This window comes from Scyliorhinus canicula, chromosome 17 (genome assembly GCF_902713615.1).
Source record: "Scyliorhinus canicula chromosome 17, sScyCan1.1, whole genome shotgun sequence".
Taxonomy (NCBI): Eukaryota; Metazoa; Chordata; class Chondrichthyes; order Carcharhiniformes; family Scyliorhinidae; genus Scyliorhinus; species Scyliorhinus canicula.
In genome coordinates, this window is record NC_052162.1 from 108832709 (window position 1) to 108849997 (window position 17289).

The following is a 17289-nucleotide window of genomic DNA, read 5'->3' on the forward strand; positions in this document are numbered from 1 at the left end:
TCCTTAATTAATAGTGTTACACCACCTCCTCTTTTACACCTTCCCCTGTCCTCCCTGAAGATCCGATACCCCAGAATGTTGATATGCCAGTCCAGCCCCTCCCGCAATCACATCACTGTGATGGTAACAACATCACATCCCCATGTCTCAAGACACGCTCCGAACTCATTGGTTTTACCCACAATACTTTGAGCATTAATGTAGGGGCCATTCAGTCTCGCCTTACTCCCTTGAAAATCACCATACTGTATCCTCTTTCGTTAACACTTTGTGACCATCTGCTTGCTGAACTAGTTTAACTCCCTCCCAACAGCACTAGGAAGCCCACCGGCAAGGATGTTCATCCCATTCTGGTTCAGGTGCAACCTTGACGCTTGTAGGGGTCCTTCTTCCCCAGAAAAAATCCCTGTGATCCAGGAAGCCAAACCTCTCACTACTGCACCAACTCTTGTACCACGTATTCATCTGACCTGTTCTCCCATTTCTGTACTCGCTAGCACATGGGGAGAATCCAACGATTACAACCTTTAGTCTACTGTTTAGCCTTCCTAATTTCTTGATGCAGGACTCATCTCTCAATCACCCTACCCCTTCAACTTGTCCTGCACTAGTCAGGGACATTACTGACCCTGGCACCAGTGAGAAACTTACGTGTACATGTCCACACATCTGCATCTGAACTGCTGCAATCTGACCAGTTGCTAGAATATGGGATTAAAATAAGCGGCTAGTTTAATTTCACCATTTTAGCCAATGCAGGCACAATGGGCTGAATTACCTATTTCTACACCATAACGTCTGATTCCAAAAGTTTGAAGAACATCACTGCAAATAAACAGCTCCAGGGTCCCAGGTTCGATTCTCAGCTGGGTCACTGTCTGTGCGGAGTCTGCACATCCTCCCCGTGTTTGCGTGGGTTTCCTCCAGGTGCTCCGGTTTCCTCCCACAGTCCAAAGATGTGCGGGTTAGGTGGATTGGCCATGCTAAATTGCCCTTAGTGTCCTAAAAAAGAAGGTTAATGTTGGGGGGGGGGGGGGGGTTGTTGGGTTATTGGTATAGGATGCATACGTTGGCTTGTAGGGTGATCATTGCTTGGCACAACATCGAGGGCCGAAGGGCCTGTTCTGTGCTGTACTGTTCTATGTTCTATGTAAACATGGAAATCGCGCTTGCGCGGTAGCGTATATGGCCCACACAAAGGTGGCCTCTAAACATACGTCCTGCTGAATAGAATCAGAATAGACGTATTGTCCTGCTCAATATTTATAATGCAATCAACATCAGAAGAATAGATTCTCTGCTCATTGCGATGTTGCCGTTTCTGAGAGTTGCTAAGCTTCCTACATTACAACAGTGAATCCACTTCAAAGGGTCTTCATTGTCTGGGAAGCACTTTGGGATTGCGGTGGTGGTGACAGGGGCTATATAAATGTTAGGATTTCTTTATTCCTGAGATCAGGCAGCTGTCCTGGCAGGACAGCTATGATTCACTACGATGAGTCTGATCACTTTGGAATTGAGAAAAATGGGAGGTGATCAGATCGAAAAGGCTGGCTTTCGGAGAAGGTTTAGAACATAGAACAGTACAGCACAGAACAGGCCCTTCGGCCCTCAATGTTGTGCCGAGCCATGATCACCCTACTCAAACCCACGAATCCACCCTATACCCGTAACCCAACAACCCCCCCTTAACCTTTCTTTTATTAGGACACTATGGGCAATTTATCATGGCCAATCCACCTAACCCACACATCTTTGGACTGTGGGAGGAAACCGGAGCACCCGGAGGAAACCCACGCACACAGGGGGAGGACGTGCAGACTCCACACAGACAGTGACCCAGCTGGGAATCGAACCTGGGACCCTGGAGCTGTGAAGCATTTATGCTAACCACCATGCTACCCTGCTGCCCCAAAAATTCAAGATTTTATTTTAATGGAATTCAAATTTCACCATCTGACATGGCGGGATTCGAACCCAGGTCCCCGGAGCATTACCGATGTGTCTCTGGATTACAAATCCATTGCGCCACTGTAATTTGATTTCATAGTGGAAATGTTGAGAGGGTGACCCCGCCCACCCCTCTCTAGCTGGGCGTTTAGAATTGGGCTCACATTCTCCGGATGATGTGTCAGCCATTTAGGACAAAGGTGAGGAGACATTCTTTTCCTCACTGAAAGGCTTGGGAATAGAATCGTGCTGAAGGAAGCGATTCTGCCCATCGAATCGGCACCACTCTTTGAAATGAGCACTTGAGCCGTACAGTGTTCTCCAATATTCCTATATCGTAAACTGCACAACCCTGGTCACAAAGGGACAATATATCATGGCACCCACCAAACCTGCATAACGTTGGACTGTGGGAGGAAACCGCAGCAGCCTAAGGAAACCCACGTAGACGCAGGGAGAATGTGCATGTTCGACATACGACGGGAGCTGAGCGGCAGCAGGGCGAACCACAGTGCCGCCCAATGGTCTGAGGATCCTCGGTAGGTGAGGAGATTTACCAGGGAAACTGACCGCCAATGCTGTAGTATAGTTTACTCACGTTCTCTTTGCTGTCAAGTCCTCCTCATTACCATGATTCACTTCATCATTCGGTGTGAGGAAAGATCGGATAGAGTGGGCCTGTGCACTCTGCACTTTCTATATTCTTTGGAGCACAGGAGCCGAAGAGGAGATTAAATTGATGTTTAGACCACGATGCATGACTGAGATAGAGTGGCTTGGTATGATTATTTTCGTCAGCACAAAAATCAGTAATTAACAACATAGTTTAAAAATAAAGAAATCGTCACATTTATATAGCGCCTGTCACCACCACCGTGCAATCCCAGAGTGCTTCCAAGACAATGAAGTCCTTTTGAAGTGGATTTACTGTTGTAATGTGGAAGCTGAGCAACACTCACAAACAGCAACATCGCAGTGAGCAGAGAAACTGTTCTTCTGATGTTGATTGAATGATAAATATTGGACAGGACACGGGACCCTGTTCCCTGTGACAACAGTGACATGTGCTCTTCAGTAACCCACTTACAGTTCAGAGGGGACCTGAGTTGAAAAAGGACAGCACGTCCGCCAGTGCAGCGCTCTTGCAGTGTTCTGTGAGAATGTTAATCTCGATTGCTGAGCTCAAAGTCTTAGTAATGGGATGGGGCCTCTTAACCTTCCAAAATATAAACTGTTACCAAGAGGAATACAAACAAGTGAATTGAGGAGAATTAATGGAATGATCAGAGTGAAATTGGGGCGGTAAATACCTCACATCGATTCTGGAGTGCGAAAATCACTGCCTGAGCTGGTGAGAGGGGCACAAACACCCATTCGATAAAAGAAATGAACACTTGGACAAACAGTTGATTTTCCGGAACCTACAGAGCTATAGAGAAACAGAGAGAATGTGGCATCGGACTGGAATGCTGATTTGCTGCTGGTATCGATTTGACGGATCGAACATGCGCTCTTAGGTCCTATGTTTTCCAGTACTTTCGACTTTGACGAGCGACGTCTGATAGGCTTTGAACTTTTAGTTCACCGGTGGTTCGTTGATGTCGGCGTATGATTCTGTCTTCAGATGTTATAATAGAGAGCTTGCAAGCGATGAGGGGTTCAAATCACGGATGAACACACGCCTCTTTTTCCACTTCTCCTTGATGAAACTGAAGTTCCTTCATCCCCTGCATACGGCGGGGTTGGTTCACATGGCGGTTGGTTTCAGAGCAGAAGCCCACACCGCAGGAAATCCATCAACACAATACCCAATGACCCCAATGACCAATTCAGATGACCCCGTGCATTGTGGTTGAGACAGCTGGCTGTGTGTGTATTCTTAATTATTCGAGGGTTGTGGACGACCATTCCACGTCTATTTGTCTCTCTATGTCTCCTTCAGTCGCTTTCTCTCTCACAGTCACTCTTTCTGTGAGTCTATCTAGTTTCCACCATTCCTCTATATTACCTCTATTCTCGCGCCGCCCATGGCTAACCAATGTCAGCCAGTTTAACCGAACCAGGGTTGATTCCTCAGATGAGACAGTTCTCCTGACAGGAGAGTTTCGCTACGATGAATTTCCGTGAGAGTTTCACAGTGCAAATGCTGAGAGTGCGTTTTCCCCGTCGTACCTCCGCTCCCTGTGACTGGGGTGTCGAGAATTGGGCTCACATTCTCCGGATGACGTGTCAGCCATTTAGGATTTAGATGAGGAGACTTCTATTTCCTCACCAAAAGGTTTGGGAATAGAAAATAGTAATATAGAATTACTACAGTGCAGAAGGAGCCATTCGGCCCACTGTGACTGCACCGACCTGCAAATGAGCACTTGGCCCATACACAGATCCGTCCAATGTCCCACAACTTCATGAGGCGTACTGCACTGTCCTGGACACTAAGGATCAAAATATCAACCAAAATCGACCAAAACTGCATATCTCTGTGGGAGAAAGCGCAGCACCATGATCAAACCCAGGCAGACACGGGAGGGTGTGCAGACTCCGCACACACAGTGGCCCAGGCCCGGATTGAAATCGAGGGGCGCTGTGATGCAGCAGTGCTAACCATAGTGCCACCGGCACGCAGGGACGTCTAGGAAACCGCAATCTATGAGGAGATTGAAAGCTGAGATGGAGAAATTTTTGGACGCTAAGGAAATGGGGCGCAATCTGGAACGGGATTGAAACTGTGGTTTGCGGCTGAAATATTTGTTTCTGTTTAAATGTTAAAAATCTGCGCCATTAACACTTTGTACCATGATCAGCGCTTTGCAATCTTTCACTGCCATTCGCTTTCTGCCTCCGTCTTGGCTCGCTCCTGCTGCATGTGACTATTGCAGCTCGAAAGCGTAAGAAGAAATCTCCCACCTGCGATTCTGCACTGTTTTCGACCAGAAAGGAAGGAAGGATTGGATGTAAAGAACAAACTTACATTCCCTGACCGGGAATCGAACCCGGGCCGCGGCGGTGAGAGCGCCGAATCCTAACCACTAGACCACCAGGGAGGTTGAAGTGCAAGCTTTCCGCATTGGCCTGGAGTGCTGACTTTCTCCTGATATCGATGTTACAAATTGAATTGCACAATGCTGCTTGACTTCATGTGTTTTGCTGCATTTTCGCCTTACACGACCGATGTCTGATTTGGTTTGAACATCTTACTCACCGTGGGTCGTTGGTCTAGGGTATGATTCTCTCTTTGTGTGTTTTAATGGAGAGCATGTGAGAGTTCCAGTGATCAATCTTGGCCGAACTCATTCCTGTTTTTTTCATGTTGTCCGAGATGCAGGTTAAGTTCATTTATCTACCGTTCATACGGCGGGATTGGTTAACATGGGGTTTGCTTTCAGAGCAGAAGCCCACGCCACAGGAAATCCATCAACACTGGCAAGAAAATCACAACATTCCGGGAGGCGACTAGGTGCGCGGATGTTCACCGTAACCCGAATGACCAATTCAGAGGACCCCGTGCATTTGGATTCAGACTGCTGGCAGTGTGTGTATTCATATTCATCCGTGGGATGTCCGCGGATATCCCACACTCTCTTTCAATTTGACTCTGTAAAGCTCCCTCGGTCTCTTTCTCACAGTCTCTCCTTCTGTGGCACTATCGAGTTTTCGACTACTCCTGTTTTTTCTTTCTATTCTCTCGCTGCCCGTGGCTAACCAATGTTAGCCAGCTTAACCAAGCCAGGGTTGATGCCTGCGATGAGGCAGCTGTCCTGGCTGGAGAGATTCACTGCGATGACACTGATGTCTTTGAAATTTAGTAAAATGGGAGGTTATCCGTTCGAATAGTCTCAATATCGGAAAGGGTTTCACAGTGGAAATTCTGAGAGGGTGTTTCCCCCTCACCAGACTCGCCCCATCCACCTCTCCGGCTTGGTGTCTAGAATTGGTGCCCAATTCTCCTGTTGACGTGGAAACCATTTAAGACAAAGGTGAGGAGACATCTATTTTCTCATCGACAGGCTTGAGAATAGAATAGAATGAAATAGAATATCTGGAGTGCGGGAAGAGACAATTCGGCCCATTGCGTCTGCATCGACCTTTCAAATGAGCACTTGACTCACAAACAGATTTCACATATTCCCAATAACACCATAACGTGAGATGCAAAACTCTGTATGCTAAGGAACAATGTAACATGGTAATTCACCAAACCTGCATATCTGTGGACTGTAATAAGTCTTACAGCACCAGGTTAAAGTCCAACAGGTTTGTATGAAACTCTAGCTTTCGGAGGACTGGTTCGGAGCAGTGCTCCGAAAGCTGGTGTTTGAAACAAACCTATCGGACTTTAACCTGGTGTTGTAAGACTTCATACTGTGCTAACACCAGTCCAGCATTTTCGCCTTTCACGTGCGACGTCTGATAGGCTTTGAACGTCTAATTCAACGGTGGTTCGTTGATGTAGGTGTATGATTCTGTCTTCAGATGTTATAATGGAGAGCTTCCAAGCGATGAGAGGTACAAATCCCGGACGAACTCACGCCTCTTTTTCCATTTGCCATGATGAAAGTGAAGTTCATTTTTCACCTGCATACGGCGGGGTTGGTTTACATGGCGGTTGGTTTCAGAGCAGGTGCCCAGACCGCAGTGAATTCATGAACACAACACACCAATGACCCCAATGACCAATTCAGATGACCACGTGCATTGTGGTTGAGTCAGCTGGCTGTGTGTGTATTCTTAATTATTCGAGGGTTGTGGACGTCCATTCCACGTCTATTTGACTCTCTATATCTCCTTCAGTCGCTTTCTCTCTCATAGTCACTCTCTCTGTGAGTCTATCTAGTTTCCACCATTCCTCTATATTACCTCTATTCTCGCGCCGCCCATGGCTAACCAATGTCAGCCAGTTTAACCGAACCAGGGTTGATTCCTCAGATGAGACAGTTCTCCTGACAGGAGAGTTTCGCTACGATGAATTTCCGTGAGAGTTTCACAGTGCAAATGCTGAGAGTGCGTTTTCCCCGTCGTACCTCCGCTCCCTGTGACTGGGGTGTCGAGAATTGGGCTCACATTCTCCGGATGAGGTGTCAGCCATTTAGGATTTAGATGAGGAGACTTCTATTTCCTCACCAAAAGGTTTGGGAATAGAAAATAGTAATATAGAATTACTACAGTGCAGAAGTGGCCATTCGGCCCACTGTGACTGCACCGACCTGCAAATGAGCACTTGGCCCATACACAGATCCGTCCATTGTCCCACAACTTCATGAGGCGAACTGCACAGTCCTGGACACTAAGGAACAAAATATCAACCAAAATCGACTAAAACTGCATATCTCTGTGGGGGAAAGCGCAGCACCATGATCAAACCCAAGCAGACACGGGAGGGGTGTGCAGACTCCGCACACACAGTGGCCCAGGCCCGGATTGAAATCGAGGGGCGCTGCGATCCAGCAGTGCTAACCACAGTGCCACCGGCACGCAGGGACGTCTAGGAAACCGCAATCTATGAGGAGATTGAAAGCTGAGATGGAGAAATTTTTGGACGCTAAGGAAATGGGGCGCAATCTGGAACGGGATTGAAACTGTGGTTTGCGGCTGAAATATTTGTTTCTGTTTAAATGTTAAAAATCTGCGCCATTAACACTTTGTACCATGATCAGCGCTTTGCAACCTTTCACTGCCATTCGCTTTCTGCCTCCGTCTTGGCTCGCTCCTGCTGCATGTAACTATTGCAGCTCGAAAGCGTAAGAAGAAATCTCCCACCTGCGATTCTGCACTGTTTTCGACCAGAAAGGAAGGCAGGATTGGATGTAAAGAACAAACTTACATTCCCTGACCGGGAATCGAACCGGGGCAGCGGCGGTGAGAGCGCCGAATCCTAACCACTAGACCACCAGGGAGGTTGAAGTGCAAGCTTTCCGCATTGGCCTGGAGTGCTGACTTTCTCCTGATATCGATGTAACAAATTGAATTGCACAATGCTGCTTGACTTCATGTGTTTTGCTGCATTTTCGCCTTACACGACCGATGTCTGATTTGGTTTGAACATCTTACTCACCGTGGGTCAGTGGTCTAGGGTATGATTCTCTCTTTGTGTGTTTTAATGGAGAGCATGTGAGAGTTCCAGTGATCAATCTTGGCCGAACTCATTCCTGTTTTTTTCATGTTGTCCGAGATGCAGGTTAAGTTCATTTATCTGCCGTTCATACGGCGGGATTGGTTAACATGGGGTTTGCTTTCAGAGCAGAAGCCCACGCCACAGGAAATCCATCAACACTGGCAAGAAAATCACAACATTCCGGGAGGCGACTAGGTGCGCGGATGTTCACCGTAACCCGAATGACCAATTCAGAGGACCCCGTGCATTTGGATTCAGACTGCTGGCAGTGTGTGTATTCATATTCATCCGTGGGATGTCCGCGGATATCCCACACTCTCTTTCAATTTGACTCTGTAAAGCTCCCTCGGTCTCTTTCTCACAGTCTCTCCTTCTGTGGCACTATCGAGTTTTCGACTACTCCTGTTTTTTCTTTCTATTCTCTCGCTGCCCGTGGCTAACCAATGTTAGCCAGCTTAACCAAGCCAGGGTTGATGCCTGCGATGAGGCAGCTGTCCTGGCTGGAGAGATTCACTGCGATGACACTGATGTCTTTGAAATTTAGTAAAATGGGAGGTTACCCGTTCGAATAGTCTCAATATCGGAAAGGGTTTCACAGTGGAAATTCTGAGAGGGTGTTTCCCCCTCACCAGACTCGCCCCATCCACCTCTCCGGCTTGGTGTCTAGAATTGGTGCCCAATTCTCCTGTTGATGTGGAAACCATTTAAGACAAAGGTGAGGAGACATCTATTTTCTCATCGACAGGGTTGAGAATAGAATAGAATGAAATAGAATATCTGGAGTGCGGGAAGAGACAATTCGGCCCATTACGTCTGCATCGACCTTTCAAATGAGCACTTGACTCGCAAACAGATTTCACATATTCCCAATAACACCATAACGTGAGATGCAAAACTCTGTATGCTAAGGAACAATGTAACATGGTAATTCAACAAACCTGCATATCTGTGGACTGTAATAAGTCTTACAGCACCAGGTTAAAGTCCAACAGGTTTGTATGAAACTCTAGCTTTCGGAGGACTGGTTCGGAGCAGTGCTCCGAAAGCTGGTGTTTGAAACAAACCTATCGGACTTTAACCTGGTGTTGTAAGACTTCATACTGTGCTAACACCAGTCCAGCATTTTCGCCTTTCACGTGCGACGTCTGATAGGCTTTGAACGTCTAATTCAACGGTGGTTCGTTGATGTAGGTGTATGATTCTGTCTTCAGATGTTATAATGGAGAGCTTCCAAGCGATGAGAGGTACAAATCCCGGACGAACTCACGCCTCTTTTTCCATTTACCATGATGAAAGTGAAGTTCATTTTTCACCTGCATACGGCGGGGTTGGTTTACATGGCGGTTGGTTTCAGAGCAGGTGCCCACACCGCAGTGAATTCATGAACACAACACACCAATGACCCCAATGACCAATTCAGATGACCACGTGCATTGTGGTTGAGTCAACTGGCTGTGTGTGTATTCTTAATTATTCGAGGGTTGTGGACGTCCATTCCACGTCTATTTGACTCTCTATATCTCCTTCAGTCGCTTTCTCTCTCATAGTCACTCTCTCTGTGAGTCTATCTAGTTTCCACCTTTCCTCTATATTACCTCTATTCTCGCGCCGCCCATGGCTAACCAATGTCAGCCAGTTTAACCGAACCAGGGTTGATTCCTCAGATGAGACAGTTCTCCTGACAGGAGAGTTTCGCTACGATGAATTTCCGTGAGAGTTTCACAGTGCAAATGCTGAGAGTGCGTTTTCCCCGACGTACCTCCGCTCCCTGTGACTGGGGTGTCGAGAATTGGGCTCACATTCTCCGGATGACGTGTCAGCCATTTAGGATTTAGATGAGGAGACTTCTATTTCCTCACCAAAAGGTTTGGGAATAGAAAATAGTAATATAGAATTACTACAGTGCAGAAGGGGCCATTCGGCCCACTGTGACTGCACCGACCTGCAAATGAGCACTTGGCCCATACACAGATCCGTCCATTGTCCCACAACTTCATGAGGCGAACTGCACAGTCCTGGACACTAAGGAACAAAATATCAACCAAAATCGACCAAAACTGCATATCTCTGTGGGAGAAAGCGCAGCACCATGATCAAACCCAAGCAGACACGGGAGGGGTGTGCAGACTCCGCACACACAGTGGCCCAGGCCCGGATTGAAATCGAGGGGCGCTGCGATGCAGCAGTGCTAACCACAGTGCCACCGGCACGCAGGGACGTCTAGGAAACCGCAATCTATGAGGAGATTGAAAGCTGAGATGGAGAAATTTTTGGACGCTAAGGAAATGGGGCGCAATCTGGAACGGGATTGAAACTGTGGCTTGCGGCTGAAATATTTGTTTCTGTTTAAATGTTAAAAATCTGCGCCATTAACACTTTGTACCATGATCAGCGCTTTGCAATCTTTCACTGCCATTCGCGTTCTGCCTCCGTCTTGGCTCGCTCCTGCTGCATGTAACTATTGCAGCTCGAAAGCGTAAGAAGAAATTTACCACCTGCGATTCTGCACTGTTTTCGACCAGAAAGGAAGGCAGGATTGGATGTAAAGAACAAACTTACATTCCCTGAACGGGAATCGAACCCGGGCCGCGGCGGTGAGAGCGCCGAATCCTAACCACTAGACCACCAGGGAGGTTGGAGTGCAAGCTTTCCGCAATGGCCTGGAGTGCTGACTTTCTCCTGATATCGATGTAACAGATCGAATTGCACAATGCTGCTTGACTTCATGTATTTTGCTGCATTTTCGCCTTACACGACCGATGTCTGATTTGGTTTGAACATCTTACTCACCGTGGGTCGTTGGTCTAGGGTATGATTCTCTCTTTGTGTGTTTTAATGGAGAGCATGTGAGAGTTCCAGTGATCAATCTTGGCCGAACTCATTCCTGTTTTTTTCATGTTGTCCGAGATGCAGGTTAAGTTCATTTATCTGCCGTTCATACGGCGGGATTGGTTAACATGGGGTTTGCTTTCAGAGCAGAAGCCCACGCCACAGGAAATCCATCAACACTGGCAAGAAAATCACAACATTCCGGGAGGCGACTAGGTGCGCGGATGTTCACCGTAACCCGAATGACCAATTCAGAGGACCCTGTGCACTTGGATTCAGACAGCTGGCTGTGTGTGTATTCATATTCATCCGTGCGATGTCCGCGGATATCCCACACTCTCTTTCAATTTGACTCTGTAAAGCTCCCTCGGTCTCTTTCTCACAGTCTCTCCTTCTGTGGCACTATCGAGTTTTCGACTTCTCCTGTTTTTTCTTTCTATTCTCTCGCTGCCCGTGGCTAACCAATGTTATGATGTGGAGATGCCGGCGTTGGACTGGGGTGAGCAATGTTAGCCAGCTGAACCAAGCCAGGGTTGATGCCTGCGATGAGGCAGCTGTCCTGGCTGGAGAGATTCACTGCGATGACACTGATGTCTTTGAAATTTAGTAAAATGGGAGGTTATCCGTTCGAATAGTCTCAATATCGGAAAGGGTTTCACAGTGGAAATTCTGAGAGGGTGTTTCCCCCTCACCAGACTCGCCCCATCCACCTCTCCGGCTGGGTGTCTAGAATTGGTGCCCAATTCTCCTGTTGATGTGGAAGCCATTTAAGACAAAGGTGAGGAGACATCTATTTTCTCCTCGACAGGCTTGAGAATAGAATAGAATTAAATAGAATATCTGGAGTGCGGGAAGAGACAATTCGGCCCATTGCGTCTGCACCGACCTTTCAAATGAGCACTTGACTCGCAAACAGATTTCACATATTCCCAATAACCCCATAACGTGAGATGCAAAACTCTGTATGCTAAGGAACAATGTATCATGGTAATTCACCAAACCTGCATATCTGTGGACTGTAATAAGTCTTACAGCACCAGGTTAAAGTCCAACAGGTTTGTATGAAACTCTAGCTTTCGGAGGACTGGTTCGGAGCAGTGCTCCGAAAGCTAGTGTTTGAAACAAACCTGTCGGACTTTAACCTGGTGTTGTAAGACTTCATACTGTGCTAACACCAGTCCAGCATTTTCGCCTTTCACGTGCGACGTCTGATAGGCTTTGAACGTCTAATTCAACGGTGGTTCGTTGATGTAGGTGTATGATTCTGTCTTCAGATGTTATAATGGAGAGCTTCCAAGCGATGAGAGGTTCAAATCCCGGACGAACTCACGCCTCTTTTTCCATTTGCCATGATGAAAGTGAACTTCATTTTTCACCTGCATACGGCGGGGTTGGTTTACATGGCGGTTGGTTTCAGAGCAGGTGCCCACACCGCAGTGAATTCATGAACACAACACACCAATGACCCCAATGACCAATTCAGATGACCCCGTGCATTGTGGTTGAGACAGCTGGCTGTGTTTGTATTCTTAATTATTCGAGGGCTGTGGACGTCCATTCCACGTCTATTTGACTTTCTATATCTCCTTCAGTCGCTTTCTCTCTCATAGTCACTCTCTCTGTGAGTCTATCTAGTTTCCACCATTCCTCTATATTACCTCTATTCTCGCGGCGCCCATGGCTAACCAATGTCAGCCAGTTTAACCGAACCAGGGTTGATTCCTCAGATGAGACAGTTCTCCTGACAGGAGAGTTTCGCTACGATAAATTTCCGTGAGAGATTCACAGTGCAAATTCTGAGAGTGCGTTTTCCCCGTCGTACCTCCGCTCCCTGTGACTGGGGTGTCGAGAATTGGGCTCACATTCTCCGGATGAGGTGTCAGCCATTTAGGATTTAGATGAGGAGACTTCTATTTCCTCACCAAAAGGTTTGGGAATAGAAAATAGTAATATAGAATTACTACAGTGCAGAAGGGGCCATTCGGCCCACTGTGACTGCACCGACCTGCAAATGAGCACTTGGCCCATACACAGATCCGTCCATTGTCCCACAACTTCATGAGGCGAACTGCACAGTCCTGGACACTAAGGAACAAAATATCAACCAAAATCGACCAAAACTGCATATCTCTGTGGGAGAAAGCGCAGCACCATGATCAAACCCAAGCAGACACGGGAGGGGTGTGCAGACTCCGCACACACAGTGGCCCAGGCCCGGATTGAAATCGAGGGGCGCTGCGATGCAGCAGTGCTAACCACAGTGCCACCGGCACGCAGGGACGTCTAGGAAACCGCAATCTATGAGGAGATTGAAAGCTGAGATGGAGAAATTTTTGGACGCTAAGGAAATGGGGCGCAATCTGGAACGGGATTGAAACTGTGGTTTGCGGCTGAAATATTTGTTTCTGTTTAAATGTTAAAAATCTGCGCCATTAACACTTTGTACCATGATCAGCGCTTTGCAATCTTTCACTGCCATTCGCTTTCTGCCTCCGTCTTGGCTCGCTCCTGCTGCATGTAACTATTGCAGCTCGAAAGCGTAAGAAGAAATCTCCCACCTGCGATTCTGCACTGTTTTCGACCAGAAAGGAAGGCAGGATTGGATGTAAAGAACAAACTTACATTCCCTGACCGGGAATCGAACCCGGGCCGCGGCGGTGAGAGCGCCGAATCCTAACCACTAGACCACCAGGGAGGCTGGAGTGCAAGCTTTCCGCAATGGCCTGGAGTGCTGACTTTCTCCTGATATCGATGTAACAGATCGAATTGCACAATGCTGCTTGACTTCATGTGTTTTGCTGCATTTTCGCCTTACACGACCGATGTCTGATTTGGTTTGAACATCTTACTCACCGTGGGTCGTTGGTCTAGGGTATGATTCTCTCTTTGTGTGTTTTAATGGAGAGCATGTGAGAGTTCCAGTGATCAATCTTGGCCGAACTCATTCCTGTTTTTTTCATGTTGTCCGAGATGCAGGTTAAGTTCATTTATCTGCCGTTCATACGGCGGGATTGGTTAACATGGGGTTTGCTTTCAGAGCAGAAGCCCACGCCACAGGAAATCCATCAACACTGGCAAGAAAATCACAACATTCCGGGAGGCGACTAGGTGCGCGGATGTTCACCGTAACCCGAATGACCAATTCAGAGGACCCCGTGCATTTGGATTCAGACTGCTGGCAGTGTGTGTATTCATATTCATCCGTGGGATGTCCGCGGATATCCCACACTCTCTTTCAATTTGACTCTGTAAAGCTCCCTCGGTCTCTTTCTCACAGTCTCTCCTTCTGTGGCACTATCGAGTTTTCGACTTCTCCTGTTTTTTCTTTCTATTCTCTCGCTGCCCGTGGCTAACCAATATTAGCCAGCTGAACCAAGCCAGGGTTGATGCCTGCGATGAGGCAGCTGTCCTGGCTGGAGAGATTCACTGCGATGACACTGATGTCTTTGAAATTTAGTAAAATGGGAGGTTATCCGTTCGAATAGTCTCAATATCGGAAAGGGTTTCACAGTGGAAATTCTGAGAGGGTGTTTCCCCCTCACCAGACTCGCCCCATCCACCTCTCCGGCTGGGTGTCTAGAATTGGTGCCCAATTCTCCTGTTGATGTGGAAGCCATTTAAGACAAAGGTGAGGAGACATCTATTTTCTCATCGACAGGCTTGAGAATAGAATAGAATGAAATAGAATATCTGGAGTGCGGGAAGAGACAATTCGGCCCATTGCGTCTGCACCGACCTTTCAAATGAGCACTTGACTCGCAAACAGATTTCACATATTCCCAATAACACCATAACGTGAGATGCAAAACTCTGTATGCTAAGGAACAATGTAACATGGTAATTCACCAAACCTGCATATCTGTGGACTGTAATAAGTCTTACAGCACCAGGTTAAAGTCCAACAGGTTTGTATGAAACTCTAGCTTTCGGAGGACTGGTTCGGAGCAGTGCTCCGAAAGCTAGTGTTTGAAACAAACCTGTTGGACTTTAACCTGGTGTTGTAAGACTTCATACTGTGCTAACACCAGTCCAGCATTTTCGCCTTTCACGTGCGACGTCTGATAGGCTTTGAACGTCTAATTCAACGGTGGTTCGTTGATGTAGGTGTATGATTCTGTCTTCAGATGTTATAATGGAGAGCTTCCAAGCGATGAGAGGTACAAATCCCGGACGAACTCACGCCTCTTTTTCCATTTGCCATGATGAAAGTGAAGTTCATTTTTCACCTGCATACGGCGGGGTTGGTTTACATGGCGGTTGGTTTCAGAGCAGGTGCCCACACCGCAGTGAATTCATGAACACAACACACCAATGACCCCAATGACCAATTCAGATGACCCCGTGCATTGTGGTTGAGACAGCTGGCTGTGTGTGTATTCTTAATTATTCGAGGGTTGTGGACGTCCATTCCACGTCTATTTGACTCTAGATATCTCCTTCAGTCGCTTTCTCTCTCATAGTCACTCTCTCTGTGAGTCTATCTAGTTTCCACCATTCCTCTATATTACCTCTATTCTCGCGGCGCCCATGGCTAACCAATGTCAGCCAGTTTAACCGAACCAGGGTTGATTCCTCAGATGAGACAGTTCTCCTGACAGGAGAGTTTCGCTACGATGAATTTCCGTGAGAGTTTCACAGTGCAAATGCTGAGAGTGCGTTTTCCCCGTCGTACCTCCGCTCCCTGTGACTGGGGTGTCGAGAATTGGGCTCACATTCTCCGGATGACGGTGTCAGCCATTTAGGATTTAGATGAGGAGACTTCTATTTCCTCACCAAAAGGTTTGGGAATAGAAAATAGTAATATAGAATTACTACAGTGCAGAAGGGGCCATTCGGCCCACTGTGACTGCACCGACCTGCAAATGAGCACTTGGCCCATACACAGATCCGTCCATTGTCCCACAACTTCATGAGGCGAACTGCACAGTCCTGGACACTAAGGAACAAAATATCAACCAAAATCGACCAAAACTGCATATCTCTGTGGGAGAAAGCGCAGCACCATGATCAAACCCAAGCAGACACGGGAGGGTGTGCAGACTCCGCACACACAGTGGCCCAGGCCCGGATTGAAATCGAGGGGCGCTGTGATGCAGCAGTGCTAACCACAGTGCCACCGGCACGCAGGGACGTCTAGGAAACCGCAATCTATGAGGAGATTGAAAGCTGAGATGGAGAAATTTTTGGACGCTAAGGAAATGGGGCGCAATCTGGAACGGGATTGAAACTGGGGTTTGCGGCTGAAATATTTGTTTCTGTTTAAATGTTAAAAATCTGCGCCATTAACACTTTGTACCATGATCAGCGCTTTGCAATCTTTCACTGCCATTCGCTTTCTGCCTCCGTCTTGGCTCGCTCCTGCTGCATGTAACTATTGCAGCTCGAAAGCGTAAGAAGAAATCTCCCACCTGCGATTCTGCACTGTTTTCGACCAGAAAGGAAGGATTGGATGTAAAGAACAAACTTACATTCCCTGAACGGGAATCGAAACCGGGCCGCGGCGGTGAGAGCGTCGAATCCTAACCACTAGACCACCTGGGAGGTTGGAGTGCAAGCTTTCCGCAATGGCCTGGAGTGCTGACTTTCTCCTGATATCGATGTAACAGATCGAATTGCACAATGCTGCTTGACTTCATGTGTTTTGCTGCATTTTCGCCATACACGACCGATGTCTGATTTGGTTTGAACATCTTACTCACCGTGGGTCGTTGGTCTAGGGTATGATTCTCTCTTTGTGTGTTTTAATGGAGAGCATGTGAGAGTTCCAGTGATCAATCTTGGCCGAACTCATTCCTGTTTTTTTCATGTTGTCCGAGATGCAGGTTAAGTTCATTTATCTGCCGTTCATACGGCGGGATTGGTTAACATGGGGTTTGCTTTCAGAGCAGAAGCCCACGCCACAGGAAATCCATCAACACTGGCAAGAAAATCACAACATTCCGGAAGGCGACTAGGTGCGCGGATGTTCACCGTAACCCGAATGACCAATTCAGAGGACCCGTGCATTTGGATTCAGACTGCTGGCAGTGTGTGTATTCATATTCATCCGTGGGATGTCCGCGGATATCCCACACTCTCTTTCAATTTGACTCTGTAAAGCTCCCTCGGTCTCTTTCTCACAATCTCTCCTTCTGTGGCACTATCGAGTTTTCGACTTCTCCTGTTTTTTCTTTCTATTCTCTCGCTGCCCGTGGCTAACCAATGTTAGCCAGCTGAACCAAGCCAGGGTTGATGCCTGCGATGAGGAAGCTGTCCTGGCTGGAGAGATTCACTGCGATGACACTGATGTTTTTGAAATTTAGTAAAATGGGAGGTTATCCGTTCGAATAGTCTCAATATGGGAAAGGGTTTCACAGTGGAAATTCTGAGAGGGTTTTTCCCCCTCACCAGACTCGCCC

At 47.5% G+C, this 17289-nt stretch overlaps 4 non-coding genes across 4 annotated transcripts; all 4 read right to left on the bottom strand.

The window, feature by feature from the left end:
- Positions 1-4922: 4922 nt before the first annotated feature.
- Positions 4923-4994, bottom strand: trnae-cuc. The gene has a single exon. It is a non-coding gene; the product is annotated as a tRNA-Glu (tRNA).
- Positions 4995-7772: 2778 nt separating this feature from the next.
- Positions 7773-7844, bottom strand: trnae-cuc. The gene has a single exon. It is a non-coding gene; the product is annotated as a tRNA-Glu (tRNA).
- Positions 7845-10622: 2778 nt separating this feature from the next.
- trnae-cuc lies at positions 10623-10694 on the bottom strand. Its single transcript has one exon. It is a non-coding gene; the product is annotated as a tRNA-Glu (tRNA).
- Positions 10695-13514: 2820 nt separating this feature from the next.
- trnae-cuc lies at positions 13515-13586 on the bottom strand. The gene has a single exon. It is a non-coding gene; the product is annotated as a tRNA-Glu (tRNA).
- Between the last annotated feature and the right edge of the window lie 3703 nt (positions 13587-17289).